The sequence below is a fragment of the Ceratotherium simum genome, chromosome X (genome assembly GCF_057802395.1).
Source record: "Ceratotherium simum simum isolate JZ-2026a chromosome X, ASM5780239v1, whole genome shotgun sequence".
In the NCBI taxonomy this organism is placed as follows: domain Eukaryota; kingdom Metazoa; phylum Chordata; class Mammalia; order Perissodactyla; family Rhinocerotidae; genus Ceratotherium; species Ceratotherium simum.
The window spans coordinates 29,626,985-29,647,672 of NC_141940.1; the positions used below are offsets into that span (position 1 = coordinate 29,626,985).

The following is a 20,688-nucleotide window of genomic DNA, read 5'->3' on the forward strand; positions in this document are numbered from 1 at the left end:
AGGAGGGTCCTGCTGCTTCAAAGGTAACACAGGGCGAGACTCCCTCAAGGCCAGAGCAAGGCTCTTCTCCCTCCCCCTTCCTGGCCCCCACCCCCAGAAGTGGAAATCATATTATAGCTCCTGCCCGAGCTGGGAGCTGAGATCACGCCTTCAAGTGTCTTTTGTCCCCTTCAACATCCTTGAGAGAACCCTGGTTCCAGCTCATTCAACACTGAAACGTGTCGGGGTGGGGGGAAATCCCCTTTCTACCCTTCTTGTGTTCTATGGCTGGACTAAGAATGAAACTGACACAAGACCAGATTCACAGGAGAAACATCCAGTTTAATACGTACGTTCTGGAGATCATAGAGAAATGATGCTCAGCGAGTGAACGTGGCAGGCAGTATATGTATCTTATACATAAAGAAACAATAAATTTGTGAGGAATGACAGGACAAAGAAACTTAGATTTGAGGCACGTAATTAGTGAGGCATTTAAGCAGAGTTTAGGCTTGAGGGAGCAAATTAGCAAGGTTTGTCTATGCAGGCTTCTTGGCCCTGACTTCCCTAGCTCTGGTGATAAGGATGCAGGGAGAGCACCTTTCACGTGGGAGATTTATTTCCTGCTTTCAGGGGGAACAGAGACAGGAGGATCAGAATTCCCTTTCTGCTTCTCAAGTAACTTTAATTCAAAACATCCAGTATGGCTATTGTGGGATATTTTGGGGTGGCCTGCCCTGGGTCCCAACAGTTCCCTCCTCTGAAACTTCCCTGGAAGTTTCACATATTAAAAGTTGAGTTGGTAGATTGTTCCCTTATTTCACTGGATCAATCTTTTGGTCTTGAAAATAGATCAGTTCAGGTAAACAGTTGGGTCTCATTTCAGGAGGCAGCGGTCCAGGTGGGCTCCCAGAGTTAGGTCTGTGGTATAAGCAATCAGGTATTTAAAAAGAGGCATTTCTTTGGAAACAAAGAAAAACAATGGTTAATGGTTGGAGCAAATTATAAACCAGTTTCTGAGGCTAGGGGACAGCCAGTCAAGAAGATTTCTAGATGTCAAGGTCGAAGCATCTTTTGCAGTTTGAAATGTCTCTGATGACGTCATGGGGTGTTCAGGTAAACTTTCTGAGTGGCTGCCTCAGCAACAAGTTTAAACACGGGCTATCGTGCTGACCTCTTCAGTTTATATCAAGCCGTTCCGCTCCAGACTGTAGGGCTTCAGGGAAAAGGGGCAGCTTTAGTTCTCAATGATTGCATGCCAAAAGTCGTAGAAAAATTGCAAACGTTAGTTTGGAAAGTTGTAGCCAAATGTTTGAGGAAACTAGGAGAATTTAGGATCCAGTTCAGTTTTTAGGTAAATAACAAAACTTTAAGGAAAATTAACAGCACTAAATTCTAATATTCACAAGTGTCTACTATAGTCTCTACTGAAACATAATTTTTCTCTCCAAAATCACCCTTACTTGTATCAAAGGTAGCCAAATTAAGATTAATTGGTTTGCAAAATAAGTCTCATTTCAATAAACGTGGCCCAATTATTTACATAAGTGTGACAAGAATGGTGATGGATCATCTAGGCTCTTTTAAATCTACTTTGCTGGAGCTTACCATGAGCAACCTCCGGACTGAACTTTTAATAGCCTCTCAAGGCTCAGAAGCCAAAACAAGTATTTTGCCGGCAATACCTATAGATTTCGATGAATTCCTCTCTTCTCGAGGCTCCCAAAATATCCTGAGGTTTGTGCACCTGCCAGGAAGTGACATTCTTTTGTTTATTTGTTTTAACGTTGGTTAAGACTTTATAAAATTGTTGGAACAGAGAGAATACAAATATTTAGACGCCATAATGATAATTTTAAGAACAGACAAGGCAAATATACATTATTTACCATAGTAAATTATCAAATTTCCGTTACTTTTATTTCTTAATGTTTTGGGGGGGAAGTGACCTTCTTTACTCACCTGGGAAGGTTGCTGGGAACCCTGTAAGCCGATATTTCCAAAGGGCTTTATTTGGCTCCATAAAGTCAACCTTAGTTCCTTATAGCTGTCTGGACATATCTGAGTCGATGCATATCTCTCTCACATATGAGATTGTGGTCAAAGCCTTTGCAATATAACCGATGTTTCCAATTGCGTCCTGTTACAAGGAGAACAGATTCTTATTGAACTTATGCAAATAAATATATTGTCATGAAAATAAGAATACTCACTGAGAGGTTCTGAATTCTGGAGGGATCAGGTAGGGAGAAAAAGGAAATGCTTCAATTCTGCTTACAAAGGTATAATTCACCGAATTATTGCAAGTCATAGATAGCTTAAGAGAAAAGAAGAAAACGTTTCCTTCAATCTGGAAAAACAAAAGCCTAGAGAAACAGTAATATTTCAGACAAAAAAGTCATAAAAATTATAATTATCCTCATCAGCTACTTTAGTCCCATGTAATTACTTCTTGTCCTGCTTGAATCCATTTTTTTTTTCTATTAGTTCTCTCGTCTTCGCCTGAGGATTGCGAGTGATAGGAACAGTGATAATTCCAAGAAGTTTGCAAGGTTTTCATTAAGGCTCGTATGATTTGCCCAGAGAAGTGGTTGCCTCGATCACTGGAGATTGTGGAAGGTATATCCTAAGTGGGAAACCCATTTTCTAACAGTGTTCTTTGCCACTGTGAGGGCATCAGCTTTGTGGCAAGGGAAGGCTTCAACCCACCTGGAAAACATACATAATACAATAACAAGAACATATTGACAACTCACACTAAGCGGCAGTTGAACGAAGTCCTGCTGCAGGTGCTCAAAGGAGTCAGAGGGAGGAGTCCTGAGGCCTCTGGGGACAGAAATAGTTTTTCCTATAGTGGGTGAAGGAAGGTAAAAACTGAAAAATGGGGTTTACCAGGGAGCTGAGAAGAACCAAGAGGCTGTCCTGGGTTTCCCAGAGCCCCACTGTTTCTTTAATTTACAGCCATTGTTTACCCATCTCAATTTCTCTCTGCTTCAGGAGCAGACTGTAGCCATATTACAAGGATATTGGGATGGCAAAGGTCTGATAATGAGGGGTCAATTTTTTTTTTTTTTTTTTTTTTGCTCAAGCAGAATGAACTTTATCCACATGTGTCATAACCTTTATAGAGTCTGCTGTTGCTGCCTTTGCATGAAAGTCAGCTGAGGCACTCTCCTGATAGTTAGTGCGAGCCTCACTTTTGATAACAGACAACATTTTATATCAGGACATATTAGACTTCCAGGAATTTCACATAATTTCTGGAAATCTTATAACATACACTGATACAGATACAACATAAAGAAGGCTTAATGTTATTTCTTATTTGATAATGCCTCCCATGTAATATCCAATAAGCCTAATTATTTTAGGCTTTACCAATACTCTTTATCAAATAAAGACTCTAATATCCCTTTTTTAATAAGGAGAGAAACAAATCTTTTGAGATGTTTCCGGGATCCTCTGAAAAATCCCAAAGTTCGCTAGAGGTCAAAAAGACTTCACTTTGAATTTCATTTTGGGAAGTTCGTCCAAAATTTCAAAGAAGTTTTAAAACACTTGCCTAAATAGGATCACAGATCAGTATGAAACAGTATTTAATTATCTATTTAACCTAAGTGACAAAAAGATTTCAAAGACAAATTAAGAAGGTTACATAGCTGCAAAACCTTAGCTCTTTTGAACAGAAGAGACTCAGCTTTTAACATAAAGCACAGGAAATAGTTCTGATAAAACACAACAGGGTAAGGAAAAATCTTTCATAATCTCTCATCAGGAGCAGACCAATATTCCAAGAATACTTTGCTCTTTTCAGAGATGAAAAGAAAATCAAGTACCAGTTTTTTTTAAAATACACTGCTGATATTAAAGCTTCTTTTTTCAAAAATCTTAAAAGAACAATTTAATTTTAGTTAACTTGACCACACAAGGTAAGATTTTCTTCTTTCTCTCTCTTTCTTTCTAACAGGAGAGAAAGTCAAATTTTAATTTTATGCTAGCTTACTTTTGATATTAAAATTTATTTACTTAATTAAATTCATTCCAATCTTAGCCAGCCCTGACCACACATAAAATCCCTTTCCAAAGATTTTTTTAATAAACCTTCTATAACATTTTACGTCCATATTAGTTTGTCCCTTGTTCTTTTATTATTGTTTTTATTATTCAGAAATAACCAGCCTAATTTTGAGACAGAATTCTTATTTTCTCAACAAAAATGCATCTCCATTCCTCATACCTTTTTTTATTTTACCAAAAACATACATCTTATTTTCTTTGCATAGAGAGTTTTTCTTTATTATTTAGAGTAGCTTTATTTATACATATTATTCAAAATTATCAACCCTTAGAAACTTTAATTTCTAGTGAAATCTAAGAAGTAAGCAATTGTGAACTGTATGTTATATCCATACTCTTCAGACTGGCAAATTTATGAATACATTTTAAATTTTCTAGAAACGTATTTTTTCATACTGCAATCTTTCAATAAGGCACAAACATGTTTATTAATAGACCCAAATTTATCTTTCAGTTTTTCTGTAATAAGAAGCCAAAAGTAGATAAACCCCTCTACAGTAATTAATGTTTTATTATTTTATCTTTTCTGGAGATGATCTAGATATTCAATGAACTTTGCATCATTTAACGTTACCTAGTCAAACTCTAAAGTTTTAATCCACCAAAAGACTTGGGAAGTTATTTTTAAGTTTATATACCATAGAACATAATTATTGCACCTAAAAACCTTTATTTTATTAGCATCTATATAATTCAATGTTCTTAACAATCGTAATTAGATTATTCATGAAAATTTCATGAGACATCAAAGCAGTTAGCCATCATCATAAGTTATCATTTTTTTTTTGGCTGGCGGATTTTATAACAGAGATAACATTAGCTTATTGACTAATAACCCAGGTAGAATAGAAGCTGCACGTTTCCATTACAGCCAATGCTGACACCACTAAAGGCATGCCAATTTTAATTAACCAAGAAACTTAAGCAAGCTTTCATTTACCAAAGATTATTTTATATCACGTTAATTTGGTTGGTTTCTATTATATTTAGAAATAATTTATATAAGCGTTTACTTTAATTAAATAGAGCTCTTTAGAAATGATTTTTGCTCATACCATCCAGAGCTAGAAAAATACCGTATCTATAAGGTACATACACATATATAGACGGGTACAAAGAGAGATGTTGCAGCTTTTATTTTAAAACGTTCAGCCATGAATCAGGTACAATACAAAACTCCCTAATTTATAAATAATTGTGTCTCTAGCAGATGGAACAAGTTAAGATTACCTGCTTAAAAGTTTTTGTTTTTTTTAATAGTTGTGGGGAGGACTTTTAAGATTTATATTTGCCTTAGACAAGGAGGCTGTGAATCCGATTGGCAGCAAAAGAGCCTCTCTAGCAGCCTGCATTTAAAACAAAACATTTTTCCCTTTTTTTTCCTCTTTAACCTTAGGCTTTATTGATTGAGCTAGCCAGATTTAGCCTCAGGCACTGTGGACTGTTATGTTTTGAGGTGTTTACATGTGGAAGACATGTTAAAATTCATAAATTTAAGGGACAGAGAGAAAAAATTGCAAGTTTTTTCTCTTTTTTCAAAGGAGTTTCAGGGTAATTGCGATTTAGAATTTTCCTTCAGTCTTAGGAATTGGGGATGGTCTAAATCAGAGTTCACGGAGAGGTTACAAGCCTTTTGAGACAAATAGAGACGGTTGGGGATTGGTGAAAGGGAATGGGTGGACTCTGAACTGCCTCTAGAGCTGCATTTTCGGTTTTGCAAGGATTTGTAGGGTAAGGGCAGTCGCTCTCAATTCCTCAGAAATTGCGTTGTAACTTAAACGACATCACAGTTTGATCTACCCATCCGATTACATTATTTTACATTAATTATCCTAATTTGCTTCTTTCCTCTGGGTACACAGTTTTATTTTAACTGAGGGAAGAAGGCCTATGAACAAATTCCTATCAGGCTCAGAATAGCAGTTTTTAATTTGGCCAATTTTTGACCATAGAGTTACTAAAAATATCCTTTTAGATATCTTGTCAGGTTTTTAGTTGAAACAAACAGTAGATATTTCTGGCAGTGTTAAACCACTCTATGGACCCAAGAGCTGTCCTCACAGTTACTACCTTCCCAAGATCCAGAGTCATTCCCAAAGAGAACCAAAAGAAAGAACTGACAGCCTGCCTGCCTGTCTCAGGCAGGCAGAAAGCTCAACCAAGCCCTTAGGACACAATGATATAGCTCAAAAATCCAACAGTATAACATATTCAGTGAAAAGCCTTGCTTCCATCCCCTGCCCCGCACATGCCCAATTATCACCCCAATGTATTATTTAGGAAAATATAAATGCAAAAATACATTCTTGTATCTGCCCTTTGTTACACAAAGGTAGAATTTTACACATGCTCTTCACCTTTATGCCACTTGTTTAGAGAAATCATTTGTATAACAGCAAGAAGTTTCTTTGTATGCATGTAAAAGAAGTCCTGTATCCTCATTGTGGTGATGGGTACATGAATTTACACATGTGATAAAATTCCATAGAGCTAAACACCAAAAAAACCCACTAAATGTACATGTGAAAACAGGTTAAATCCAAATATGTTCTGAATTTGAGTTTATACAGTGGATCTCAATCACAATCAATGAGTTTTCACCTGGGTCACATTAGAGAATGTCTGGAGACATTTTTGTTTATCACAACTGAGGAAAGGTATAGAAACTACTTCTGGAAAAAAGTTTTTCTGAAAAGTGAAGGAGAGATATTGGGGAGTAGCCAGCAAGAGAATGCAGGGTCAAGAGGGATATTTTTAGTGTTGAAGAAATTTAAATATATTTGTATGCAGAGGGAAAAGCAGCATCAAAGAGAGGTTGTGTGGGGTGATGGGTTGTAATTAGTATTTTGGTGGTGAACATGATGTAGTCCATGCAGAAATAGAAGTACAATGATGTACACCTGAAATTTTTGCAATGTTATAAACCAATGTTACTGCAATAAAAAAAAAAAAAAAAAAAAAAAAAAAAGAGAGGTTGAAGTTACAAGGGAATGGAAAATAGTGGAGTAGGGAATGCCAGGGCTCCATCTCTCCCCCCAAAGCAACTATTGAGCTGGCAAAAACTGTCAGAATCAACTTTTGTAGGACATTGGAATTCAGTCAAAAACTCACAACAGCCAGGGAAGGCTTGGTGAAAAAAGAATCTGCTGCTTTGTGGTAAGAGCACACTTTGGTGTTTTAATTTTTCTGCCTACCATCCCTCACATCCCAGACCTGTGTTGGCCTTGAGGATGGAAGCCTGCACTCCTGGTGCTAGAGGGAGCAATATGGACCTCATTCTCAAAGAATTGTGGTTCTGGGTCTTAAACCACTCTGGCAGCTCCCTCAAGGACTGGCACAATGGCTTGCCTTTGTTTTGTCCCACTAGGAGTGAACCCTGGGCTGAGGCAGCTTCCCGGGCAGCTTTCACCCAAAGCATTTAAAGGCACAAGTACTGGCCACAGTGTCCTGGGGCAAGAGACAACCGTCAGGACAAGCAATAGACAACTGAAAAGCCTGGGAAGAACAAGGTTGAGAAAAGAGATATGTGGAGGAATAAGGGCTTTTAAAGGCTCTCGTGTATACAGAGGAATCGAGAAGGCCATGTGCTAGACACGTGCTCAGAAACAGCTGCAAACACTTTAAGCTTTCACCTCTGGATGGCTCTCAGGCTCTGTGCAAGCAGGAAGTAAAGGATAAGGCAGAGTTGTAAATAGTCTGGCTAAGCATTGAAGGAGTGCCATGACACGGAGACAATCTGCAGACAGTGGGAGGGTATTATGTTTCTTTCTTTTTCCTTTTTTCACTTTTGAATCCAGGAATTTACAGTAACTATTTCAAAACACCTAGCTGGCCACAAAGCTAATGGAACATAGACTTCAGTGGTTACACATGACAAAGAACACAGGTGTTATAAAAATAGTTTAGAATGTCACTAAATAAGCAAACAGCAGCAACCCAAACAAGTAGCAACAACAAACCTAGAAGAGGGGAGAAAATGTGATTTCTAAAGTTGCCACATTCTAATATTGAGAATGTCCAGTTTTCAACAAAATATACAAGGAATAAAAATCCTAAAATCTTATTGAATTATAAGGGAATCCGAATAGTCAAAATAACCTTTCAAAAGAAAATCAGCAGCAAGCCCAGCAGTGTGGTGGTTAAGTTCACGTGTTCCCTTTCTGCGGCCCAGTGTTTGCAGGTGCGGATCCTGGGTGCCGACCTATGCGCCACTCATCAAGCCATGCTATGGCAGGTCCCATATACAAAAATAGAAGAACATGGGCACAGATGTTAGCTCAGGGCTTATTTCCCTCAACAAAAAGAGGAAGATTGGCAACAGATGTTAGCCGAGGGCCAATCTTCCTCACCAAAAAAAAAAAAAAAAGAAGAAGAAGAAGAAAGAAAGAAAATCTAAGTTGTCGGACCCAGATTTATACATTTCAAAAACTACTATAAAGCTACAGTAATCCAATCAGTATTGTACTGGAATAAGGATAGACACACAGATCAATGGAATAGAATTGAGAAACCAGAAATAAACCCACACATCTACAGTCAACTGATTTTAGATAAGTGTTCCAAGACCCTTCATTTGGGAAATAATTGTCTTTTCAACGAATGACGGACAACTGGATATCTATATGCAAGAAAATTAACTTGGAAACTTACGTGATATACCAATATTAACTCACAATGAAACAAATACCTAAATATAAGAGTTAAAACTGTAAAACTCTTAGGACAAAACATAGGGAAAAACTCATGATCTTGGATTTGGCGATGGATTCTTCGCTATGACACCAAAAGCATAAGCAACAAAAGAAAAATTAGATCAGTTGGACTTCATCAAAATTAAAAACTTTTGTGCATCATAGGACACTATTAAGAAAGTGAAAAGAACCTACAGAATGGGATAAAATATTTACAAATCACATATCTGATAAGAGTCTAGTTTCCAGAATACATAAAGAAACCTTACAACTCAGCAATGAATAGATAAACCACCATATTAAATACAAAGGATTTACATAGATGTTTTTTCCAAAGAATATGTACAAATGGCCAAGCATGAAAAGATGCTCAATATCATTAGTCAATAGGGAAATGCAAATCAAAACCACAATGAGATACCACCTCACACCCACGAGGACAGCAATAATAAAAAAATGGAATACAGTAAGTGTTGGTGAGGATGTGGAGAAATTGGAACCCTCATAGATTGCTAGTGGGAATGTAAAATGGTGCAGTTCCTCAAAAATTTAAACATAGAATTACCCTATGACCCAGCAATTCCACTTGTACATATACACCCAAAAGAATTAAAAATGGGAATTCAAAGAAATAACTGTACACAAATGTAAACAACAGCACTCTTCACAACAGCCAAAAGGTGGACATAACCCAAATGTCCATGGATTGAGAAATGGATAAACAAAATGTGGCATAGCCATACAATGGAACATTATTCAACTAGAAAAAGGAATGAAGTACTAATACCTGCTACTATGTGGATGAACCTCGAAAACATCATGCTAAGTGAAAGCAGCCAGACACAAAAGGTTGCATATTTTATGAGTCTATGAATTTTAAATATCCAGACTAGGCAAATCCCTAGAGACAGAAAGCAGATTAGTGGTGGCCAGGGACTAGAGGAGGGAGGAATGGGGTATGACTGCTAAACGAATAAGGGATTTCATTTTGGGGTGATGAATATGCTTTGAAACTAGATGGTGGCGATGGTGGCAGAACGTGGTGAATGTACTAAATGCCACTGAATTGTACACTTTAAAATGGGTAATTTTATGTTATTTGAATTTTATTGCAACTAAGAAAATGATATAAGGGAAAAATAATCATTGTAGATGGACTGCGATAAAGGGCACAAGTGGAGTAAGATGTGGGACAAGGCATCAATTTGAACATCCTAAGCATCTTTTATGTGTTGGTGTTGCCCCAACCCAATCGCATTCTCATTAAATCTAGATTTTTGTTTGTTTGTTTGGGCCCCTATTGTTGTCCTGTTGGGTGCAACTGATGATAACAGAATAAATATGGAGAAGAAAAGCCTTCAGGTATAAAGGGGCTAAATCTAAAATTAGGTAATTAATCCTTTTATATTTTTCATTCTTTCTGAAATCCGTTTCAAATTTTGAATTGCGGGAGGCTTGATAATATTTTTTCCCTGTGGAAAAATAAGATCTAACGTCCAGATTTCAAGATCAGGTAGAGCTTAAAACCATATGCTAGGTTTGGACTTATGTTTTTATAATGAAATTAATGCAGATAATGCAAGTAAGAATTTAAATGAGCACTAAAAACATGACCCATGTCATGGCACCATTTCATCCCTAAATCCTATAGGATAGGATAAGACAATCAAAGCCAGAGGACCAGTGAAGCCAGATCTTAGCAATTAAAAACAGCCAGTTTCTCTCTAGCGTCCAACACTATTAAAATGCACAAAGAAAAAGAATAGCACGATCTCCATTAGGGAACATACCAGGAAGTGGTTTCAAAAACTGCTCTTTACACAGAAGTATCCTGGAGTCAGAAGTGAAGATGGTGCCCCGGACTGCTCTTGACACGAGGCCCCACAGCTGATGGTTGAGGCCATTCAGGTCTCAGGACTGAGGGAAGAACTTGAGCGAGAGTGGCGGCCACGCGTGGAGCCGGCAGCTTTGCTGGGCTCAGGGATCTTCAAAGAAAGGCTATGCTTCCCCCATCCCGAGGCAAGACACTGGAACCATTGCTGCCGCGTGAGAAGGAGGCGACTTCTTATCAGATCGGGAAGATCTCGCTTTGGGAAGATCTCGGATGCCTTGGCTCCCGGAACCCACTGCGGTGCCACTGCCCAGACCTGAGGTAACTGTGGAAACAGCTTTGTGTCCATCGGCAAAACTCTTCCCCAGGGCTGGGGTTGTCCAGCCAACAGGAAGAGTAGTGTGTGTCGGTGTAAATAAACCGAAATAAACTGGTCAGGCAACAGGTACACTTCCTCAGTTCCGCATGAGCTCCTCCTCCCCGCCCCCAAGTCCAAGGTGGACAGGAAGCCATGTCCTTTCTCAGCCTCTCGAACTTGAAGTAATTGAAGGCGTAAGTGTATTTCACGGAAAGGTCGTTTTAATAACACAGACAATTCTGCTTGTGTTGCAGTGTTTTCTGAGCATGTTTGGGTGCATATCATATATTGTATGATATAGCATGCATACGGTGTCGTGTGTTTGTGTGTGTGTGTGTGTGTGTGTGTGTGCGCGCGCGCGCGCGCACGCGCGCATGTGGGCGTTGTCTACCCTGGCAATTCCACACAAAGAAGGCAGCATGAATAAAGCCAAGGTCTACCTGCTTCTTTTAAATGAAGTGATTATTCTGGATCATTGCTCAGGGACCACCTCCTCCTTGCCTCAGGCAGCACTAAACCAAAAGGTTCCCTTTGTTGGGGCCCAGGGCAGGCCACCCCAAAGCATCACACAATGGCACATTGGTTATTTTGAATTAAAGTTACTTGAGAAGCAAAAAGGGCATTCTGATTTTCTTGTCTCTGTTCCCCCTGAAAGCAGGAAATAAATCTCCCACATGAAAGGTGCTCTCCCTGCATCCTCGTCACCAGAGCTAGGGGGAAGTTAGGGGTGAGAAGCCTGCATAAACAAACCTTGCTAATTTACTCCCTCAAGCCTAAACTCTGCTTGAATGCCTCATTAATTATGTGCCTCAAATCTAAGTTTTTTTGTCCTGTCTTTCCTCACAATTTTATTGTTTCTTTGTGTAAAAGATATATGTACTACATGCCTTGTTCACTCTCTGAGCATCATTTGTCTATGATCTCCAATATGTACGTATTAAACTGGGTTTTCTCCTGTTAATCTTGTCTTGTGTCAATTTTATTATTAGTCCAGCTGTAAGAAAACAAGAAGGGTCGAAAGGGGATCTTCCCCTACCCCAACAGTTTTGGCAAGCCAACCGAGACCTCACCAGCTGGGAAACTGCTTTCCACCTGAGGCTGCTACAGCTCAGAGATCCTGGGACATCTGACACAGAAGCCAGCAAAAAGGTAAGCTTTCTTACCATGTCAGCCTCCCAGATCTCTGTCTGCAGAGTTCAGTGGGAACAGAAGTGGTGAGAGTTTCTTTTTCTCTCTCTAAATGTAGATTAGCAGGAGAAAATATTTGTGAAACTAGTTTCTTGGACAAAACCAACTCTGGTAAAGATCCTTTCCTTCAAGGGATGGTCTTTGCTTTCCTTTATCTCTGTCTGCTGTGTCGTTTGTCATAAGGAGGAAAAGCCATAGGGTAGGACAGCAGGTACAGGCCCTTGTTAAGCCTGCTGTTTGAGCCGGCCTCACAGACTGATGAGTTTTACGGTTCTCACCAGACCGGCATCTGTTTAGACAAACTTTGCTGTGGGTGCTCTATGTAAAAATCAGATGATGTTTTTCCTTATGTCTTGTTCTATGTCCTGAGAGCTTGGCTTGTGACCAGTGAAAATATTTTCTCTGGTCTCTGCCACCCAGAAGGTGCATTTACCGGAGTGCACCTGGTGGCCAGTCGAAACATAGGGTTCTGAGACACGCAGTCACAAGCTAACGCTCTCTTTGTCTGGCAGTGCCAGCTCTCAGGGGAGTTTGTCATAAAGGGTCTAGTCCATAAGGGGCCTTTGTCGTCTCAGCCTTCGTTGCTTGTTAGTGCTGGGAAAATCCCATTCCGGTAGCGCCTGCCTGGTGTCACAGATTATCGGGTGTGTGACTGGAGGCATCTCACGCTCTCATGGGAGACCGGGGACACTGTTTTCACTACATTATCCTTACCACCTGTGCAACGAAGGCCTTTGCTTTCTAGACTATTTTTGGGAGTGAACTTTTTGGATCTTGTGAGGGCTGCATCCTTTGCACTCTCCTTTGGGGATGCCTCTTGCATCCATGGTTAAGACATAAAAAAGGCTTATTGTTTTGAGTTGCTGTTAAGATCCTACTTGTCTACTTGTCAATGGCCAGATGATGGATGCCTTAAATTGGAAAAACTTCTAAATTAGAAAAAAGTTTTAGAGAGCTCTCGTATTGGTATAATGGCTAGCCATTAACACTCCCTTAATAAGATGAAAAGGCAGAAATTAGAACAAAAATCAAGTCTGCTGCAGTCCACTCAGACCCCTTCTTATTTGCCTTCAGATATTTGCAGATATTGTAAAAAAAAAAAAAAAGCAGGACACTGTAAGTACAGTTGTCTGTCACTTAAGAAGGAAAAGGAAAAAATAATACAATGGCTAGACTTAAAGACTCCCTAACGAGATGAGAGAACAAAAATTTAGACTTAAAAAACCAGCGTAGCCCCCCCCCTTTTTAATTTCTGGCTCCGTCTGCCAATTTAGCTTCCTTTTCCTACAAGATTTACAGAGCACTCCAGCCTAATCTCTAAGAGTATACAGGTTACTCATGTAAATGCTGGAAGCTAGAAAATAAAGTCAGTGGAAACACCTAGGACAGGCAATAAGCTTGCTTTGCTGGGCTCTAAGACAAGGCTCTGCCAGCTTCAGGCCTCCCTATGCAATATCCTCTGCAGATTTATCCTAGAACCCCCTCCCAGGGAATTCATGTCCCCTGGATAATAGCCCTTTTACCTCTACCCAGCTGCCGTTCTGCAATGACAGTCAACAGAAAAATAAAAGAAAATTTCACATGGTCCCTTCTTTTCCAAATCCTGACCCATTGGTTATTGACTTTTTCTCTTCCAGGGATAGCTGCTATGTACTTGCTTGTCTCCTTTTGTATCCTAAGGGCTTGGCATAACTTTCTGCCTGCCTGGGACAGGTATGCGGGCTGTCAGTTCTTTCTTTTGGCTCTCTTTCAAGTGACGCTGGATCTTGGGAAGGTAGTAACCTCTGAGGACACCTCTTGGGTCCGTAGCGTAGTTTATTTTTTTTTTTTTTTAGTGTGTGTGAGGAAGATTGGCCTGGAGCTAAGATCTGTCGCGAATCCTCCTCCTTTAGCTGAGGTAGATTGGCCCTGAGATATCATCTGTGCCCATCTTCCTCTATTTTGTATGTGGGATGCCGCCACAGCATATTTGATGCGCAGTGCCTCGGTCCTCGGCCTGGATTTGAACCTCCAACCCAAGGCCGGCAAAGCAGAATGTGCAAGCTTAACCACTACGCCACTGGGCAGGCACCTATAGACTTGTTTAACACTGCCAGAAATAATTACTGTTTGCCTCAACTAAAAACCTGACAAGATATTTAAAAGGATTTTTTTTTAGTAGCTCTGTGGTCAAAAATTGGCCAAATTAAAAACTGCTATTCTGAGCCTGATAGGAATTTGTTCATAGGCCTTCTTCCCTCAGTTAAAATAAAACTGTGTACCCAGAGGAAAGAAGCAAATTAGGATAATTAATGTAAAATAATGTAATCGGATGGGTAGATCAAACTGTGATGTCGTTTAAGTTACAACGCAATTTCTGAGGAATTGAGAGCGACTGCCCTTACCCTACAAATCCTTGCAAAACCGAAAATGCAGCTCTAGAGGCAGTTCAGAGTCCACCCATTCCCTTTCACCAATCCCCAACCGTCTCTATTTGTCTCAAAAGGCTTGTAACCTCTCCGTGAACTCTGATTTAGACCATCCCCAATTCCTAAGACTGAAGGAAAATTCTAAATCGCAATTACCCTGAAACTCCTTTGAAAAAAGAGAAAAAACTTGCAATTTTTTCTCTCTGTCCCTTAAATTTATGAATTTTAACATGTCTTCCACATGTAAACACCTCAAAACATAACAGTCCACAGTGCCTGAGGCTAAATCTGGCTAGCTCAATCAATAAAGCCTAAGGTTAAAGAGGAAAAAAAAGGGAAAAATGTTTTGTTTTAAATGCAGGCTGCTAGAGAGGCTCTTTTGCTGCCAATCGGATTCACAGCCTCCTTGTCTAAGGCAAATATAAATCTTAAAAGTCCTCCCCACAACTATTAAAAAAAACAAAAACTTTTAAGCAGGTAATCTTAACTTGTTCCATCTGCTAGAGACACAATTATTTATAAATTAGGGAGTTTTGTATTGTACCTGATTCATGGCTGAACGTTTTAAAATAAAAGCTGCAACATCTCTCTTTGTACCCGTCTATATATGTGTATGTACCTTATAGATACGGTATTTTTCTAGCTCTGGATGGTATGAGCAAAAATCATTTCTAAAGAGCTCTATTTAATTAAAGTAAACGCTTATATAAATTATTTCTAAATATAATAGAAACCAACCAAATTAACGTGATATAAAATAATCTTTGGTAAATGAAAGCTTGCTTAAGTTTCTTGGTTAATTAAAATTGGCATGCCTTTAGTGGTGTCAGCATTGGCTGTAATGGAAACGTGCAGCTTCTATTCTACCTGGGTTATTAGTCAATAAGCTAATGTTATCTCTGTTATAAAATCCGCCAGCCAAAAAAAAAATGATAACTTATGATGATGGCTAACTGCTTTGATGTCTCATGAAATTTTCATGAATAATCTAATTACGATTGTTAAGAACATTGAATTATATAGATGCTAATAAAATAAAGGTTTTTAGGTGCAATAATTATGTTCTATGGTATATAAACTTAAAAATAACTTCCCCAAGTCTTTTTGGTGGATTAAAACTTTAGAGTTTGACTAGGTAACGTTAAATGATGCAAAGTTCATTGAATATCTAGATCATCTCCAGAAAAGATAAAATAATAAAACATTAATTACTGTAGAGGGGTTTATCTACTTTTGGCTTCTTATTACAGAAAAACTGAAAGATAAATTTGGGTCTATTAATAAACATGTTTGTGCCTTATTGAAAGATTGCAGTATGAAAAAATACGTTTCTAGAAAATTTAAAATGTATTCATAAATTTGCCAGTCTGAAGAGTATGGATATAACATACAGTTCACAATTGCTTACTTCTTAGATTTCACTAGAAATTAAAGTTTCTAAGGGTTGATAATTTTGAATAATATGTATAAATAAAGCTACTCTAAATAATAAAGAAAAACTCTCTATGCAAAGAAAATAAGATGTATGTTTTTGGTAAAATAAAAAAAGGTATGAGGAATGGAGATGCATTTTTGTTGAGAAAAATAAGAATTCTGTCTCAAAATTAGGCTGGTTATTTCTGAATAATAAAAACAATAATAAAAGAACAAGGGACAAACTAATATGGACGTAAAATGTTATAGAAGGTTTATTAAAAAAATCTTTGGAAAGGGATTTTATGTGTGGTCAGGGCTGGCTAAGATTGGAATGAATTTAATTAAGTAAATAAATTTTAATATCAAAAGTAAGCTAGCATAAAATTAAAATTTGACTTTCTCTCCCTGTTAGAAAGAAAGAGAGAGAAAGAAGAAAATCTTACCTTGTGTGGTCAAGTTAACTAAAATTAAATTGTTCTTTTAAGATTTTTGAAAAAAGAAGCTTTAATATCAGCAGTGTATTTTAAAAAAAACTGGTACTTGATTTTCTTTTCATCTCTGAAAAGAGCAAAGTATTCTTGGAATATTGGTCTGCTCCTGATGAGAGATTATGAAAGATTTTTCCTTACCCTGTTGTGTTTTATCAGAACTATTTCCTGTGCTTTATGTTAAAAGCTGAGTCTCTTCTGTTCAAAAGAGCTAAGGTTTTGCAGCTATGTAACCTTCTTAATTTGTCTTTGAAATCTTTTTGTCACTTAGGTTAAATAGATAATTAAATACTGTTTCATACTGATCTGTGATCCTATTTAGGCAAGTGTTTTAAAACTTCTTTGAAATTTTGGACGAACTTCCCAAAATGAAATTCAAAGTGAAGTCTTTTTGACCTCTAGCGAACTTTGGGATTTTTCAGAGGATCCCGGAAACATCTCAAAAGATTTGTTTCTCTCCTTATTAAAAAGGGATATTAGAGTCTTTATTTGATAAAGAGTATTGGTAAAGCCTAAAATAATTAGGCTTATTGGATATTACATGGGAGGCATTATCAAATAAGAAATAACATTAAGCCTTCTTTATGTTGTATCTGTATCAGTGTATGTTATAAGATTTCCAGAAATTATGTGAAATTCCTGGAAGTCTAATATGTCCTGATATAAAATGTTGTCTGTTATCAAAAGTGAGGCTCAAGACTAACTATCAGGAGAGTGCCTCAGCTGACTTTCATGCAAAGGCAGCAACAGCAGACTCTATAAAGGTTATGACACATGTGGATAAAGTTCATTCTGCTTGAGCAAAAAAAAAAAAAAAAAAAATTGACCCCTCATTATCAGACCTTTGCCATCCCAATATCCTTGTAATATGGCTACAGTCTGCTCCTGAAGCAGAGAGAAATTGAGATGGGTAAACAATGGCTGTAAATTAAAGAAACAGTGGGGCTCTGGGAAACCCAGGACAGCCTCTTGGTTCTTCTCAGCTCCCTGGTAAACCCCATTTTTCAGTTTTTACCTTCCTTCACCCACTATAGGAAAAACTATTTCTGTCCCCAGAGGCCTCAGGACTCCTCCCTCTGACTCCTTTGAGCACCTGCAGCAGGACTTCGTTCAACTGCCGCTTAGTGTGAGTTGTCAATATGTTCTTGTTATTGTATTATGTATGTTTTCCAGGTGGGTTGAAGCCTTCCCTTGCCACAAAGCTGATGCCCTCACAGTGGCAAAGAACACTGTTAGAAAATGGGTTTCCCACTTAGGATATACCTTCCACAATCTCCAGTGATCGAGGCAACCACTTCTCTGGGCAAATCATACGAGCCTTAATGAAAACCTTGCAAACTTCTTGGAATTATCACTGTTCCTATCACTCGCAATCCTCAGGCGAAGACGAGAGAACTAATAGAAAAAAAAAATGGATTCAAGCAGGACAAGAAGTAATTACATGGGACTAAAGTAGCTGATGAGGATAATTATAATTTTTATGACTTTTTTGTCTGAAATATTACTGTTTCTCTAGGCTTTTGTTTTTCCAGATTGAAGGAAACGTTTTCTTCTTTTCTCTTAAGCTATCTATGACTTGCAATAATTCGGTGAATTATACCTTTGTAAGCAGAATTGAAGCATTTCCTTTTTCTCCCTACCTGATCCCTCCAGAATTCAGAACCTCTCAGTGAGTATTCTTATTTTCATGACAATATATTTATTTGCATAAGTTCAATAAGAATCTGTTCTCCTTGTAACAGGACGCAATTGGAAACATCGGTTATATTGCAAAGGCTTTGACCACAATCTCATATGTGAGAGAGATATGCATCGACTCAGATATGTCCAGACAGCTATAAGGAACTAAGGTTGACTTTATGGAGCCAAATAAAGCCCTTTGGAAATATCGGCTTACAGGGTTCCCAGCAACCTTCCCAGGTGAGTAAAGAAGGTCACTTCCCCCCCAAAACATTAAGAAATAAAAGTAACGGGAAATTTGATAATTTACTATGGTAAATAATGTATATTTGCCTTGTCTGTTCTTAAAATTATCATTATGGCGTCTAAATATTTGTATTCTCTCTGTTCCAACAATTTTATAAAGTCTTAACCAACGTTAAAACAAATAAACAAAAGAATGTCACTTCCTGGCAGGTGCACAAACCTCAGGATATTTTGGGAGCCTCGAGAAGAGAGGAATTCATCGAAATCTATAGGTATTGCCGGCAAAATACTTGTTTTGGCTTCTGAGCCTTGAGAGGCTATTAAAAGTTCAGTCCGGAGGTTGCTCATGGTAAGCTCCAGCAAAGTAGATTTAAAAGAGCCTAGATGATCCATCACCATTCTTGTCACACTTATGTAAATAATTGGGCCACGTTTATTGAAATGAGACTTATTTTGCAAACCAATTAATCTTAATTTGGCTACCTTTGATACAAGTAAGGGTGATTTTGGAGAGAAAAATTATGTTTCAGTAGAGACTATAGTAGACACTTGTGAATATTAGAATTTAGTGCTGTTAATTTTCCTTAAAGTTTTGTTATTTACCTAAAAACTGAACTGGATCCTAAATTCTCCTAGTTTCCTCAAACATTTGGCTACAACTTTCCAAACTAACGTTTGCAATTTTTCTACGACTTTTGGCATGCAATCATTGAGAACTAAAGCTGCCCCTTTTCCCTGAAGCCCTACAGTCTGGAGCGGAACGGCTTGATATAAACTGAAGAGGTCAGCACGATAGCCCGTGTTTAAACTTGTTGCTGAGGCAGCCACTCAGAAAGTTTACCTGAACACCCCATGACGTCATCAGAGACATTTCAAACTGCAAAAGATGCTTCGACCTTGACATCTAGAAATCTTCTTGACTGGCTGTCCCCTAGCCTCAGAAACTGGTTTATAATTTGCTCCAACCATTAACCATTGTTTTTCTTTGTTTCCAAAGAAATGCCTCTTTTTAAATACCTGATTGCTTATACCACAGACCTAACTCTGGGAGCCCACCTGAACCGCTGCCTCCTGAAATGAGACCCAACTGTTTACCTGAACTGATCTATTTTCAAGACCAAAAGATTGATCCAGTGAAATAAGGGAACAATCTACCAACTCAACTTTTAATATGTGAAACTTCCAGGGAAGTTTCAGAGGAGGGAACTGTTGGGACCCAGGGCAGGCCACCCCAAAATATCCCACAATAGCCATACTGGATGTTTTGAATTAAAGTTACTTGAGAAGCAGAAAGGGAATTCTGATCCTCCTGTCTCTGTTCCCCCTGAAAGCAGGAAATAAATCTCCCACGTGAAAGGTGCTCTCCCTGCATCCTTATCACCAGAGCTAGGGAAGTCAGGGCCAAGAAGCCTGCATAGACAAACCTTGCTAATTTGCTCCCTCAAGCCTAAACTCTGCTTAAATGCCTCACTAATTACGTGCCTCAAATCTAAGTTTCTTTGTCCTGTCATTCCTCACAAATTTATTGTTTCTTTATGTATAAGATACATATACTGCCTGCCACGTTCACTCGCTGAGCATCATTTCTCTATGATCTCCAGAACGTACGTATTAAACTGGATGTTTCTCCTGTGAATCTGGTCTTGTGTCAGTTTCATTCTTAGTCCAGCCATAGAACACAAGAAGGGTAGAAAGGGGATTTCCCCCCACCCCGACACGTTTCAGTGTTGAATGAGCTGGAACCAGGGTTCTCTCAAGGATGTTGAAGGGGACAAAAGACACTTGAAGGCGTGATCTCAGCTCCCAGCTCGGGCAGGAGCTATAATATGATTTCCACTTCTGGGGGTGGGGGCCAGGAAGGGGGAGGGAGAAGAGCCTTGCTCTGGCCTTGAGGGAGTCTCGCCCTGTGTTACCTTTGAAGCAGCAGGACCCTCCTGCTAGAATGGTTTCCATCCCCTTGTCCCCTCCACAAAAGGGATGGTGGTGAACGGCACTTGGAGAGCAGCAGGTGAAGGGCCGGCTCCCACTTCTCCATAAAGCCCTGTGAGGAGCCTCTTAGGAAGTTTCCCTTAGAGTCCTCTGTTGTGCCTGAGCTCCTCACCGAGAATGGGGCTCAGGCCTGCCATGAAACACACTGTTCTCTCATTAGGGACTCATGCCACTCCGTCTTACACATCTACGTGGTCCCAATGGGCCAGGGTCCGGGGAGGACAGGGTGTTGGGGGAGAGGGTGGAAGGGAAGGGCTGGGTCTGTGTGAACCTGCCACGGGCACTTGGGAAACTTCTGAGATGTGCGTGGCCTACCGATGGTGACTCAGAGATATCT

At 39.0% G+C, this 20,688-nt stretch overlaps 2 long non-coding RNA genes across 4 annotated transcripts; one reads left to right on the top strand and one right to left on the bottom strand.

The window, feature by feature from the left end:
- Positions 1-168: 168 nt before the first annotated feature.
- Positions 169-10,938, bottom strand: LOC147911790 (uncharacterized). Of its 3 annotated transcripts, none has more exons than XR_015550657.1 (5): positions 10,538-10,938; positions 2,736-2,805; positions 1,942-2,119; positions 1,588-1,726; positions 169-1,195 (listed from the first exon to the last, which is right to left on the bottom strand). It is a non-coding gene; the product is annotated as an uncharacterized LOC147911790 (long non-coding RNA). The 3 variants fall into 3 exon arrangements; XR_015550656.1 differs by having other exon boundaries at positions 2,736-2,827; XR_015550655.1 differs by lacking the exon at positions 2,736-2,805.
- A 6,327-nt stretch (positions 10,939-17,265) lies between these two features.
- LOC147911791 (uncharacterized) lies at positions 17,266-20,130 on the top strand. Its single transcript, XR_015550347.1, has 4 exons — positions 17,266-17,562; positions 18,179-18,356; positions 18,573-18,711; positions 19,104-20,130. It is a non-coding gene; the product is annotated as an uncharacterized LOC147911791 (long non-coding RNA).
- Positions 20,131-20,688: the final 558 nt, after the last annotated feature.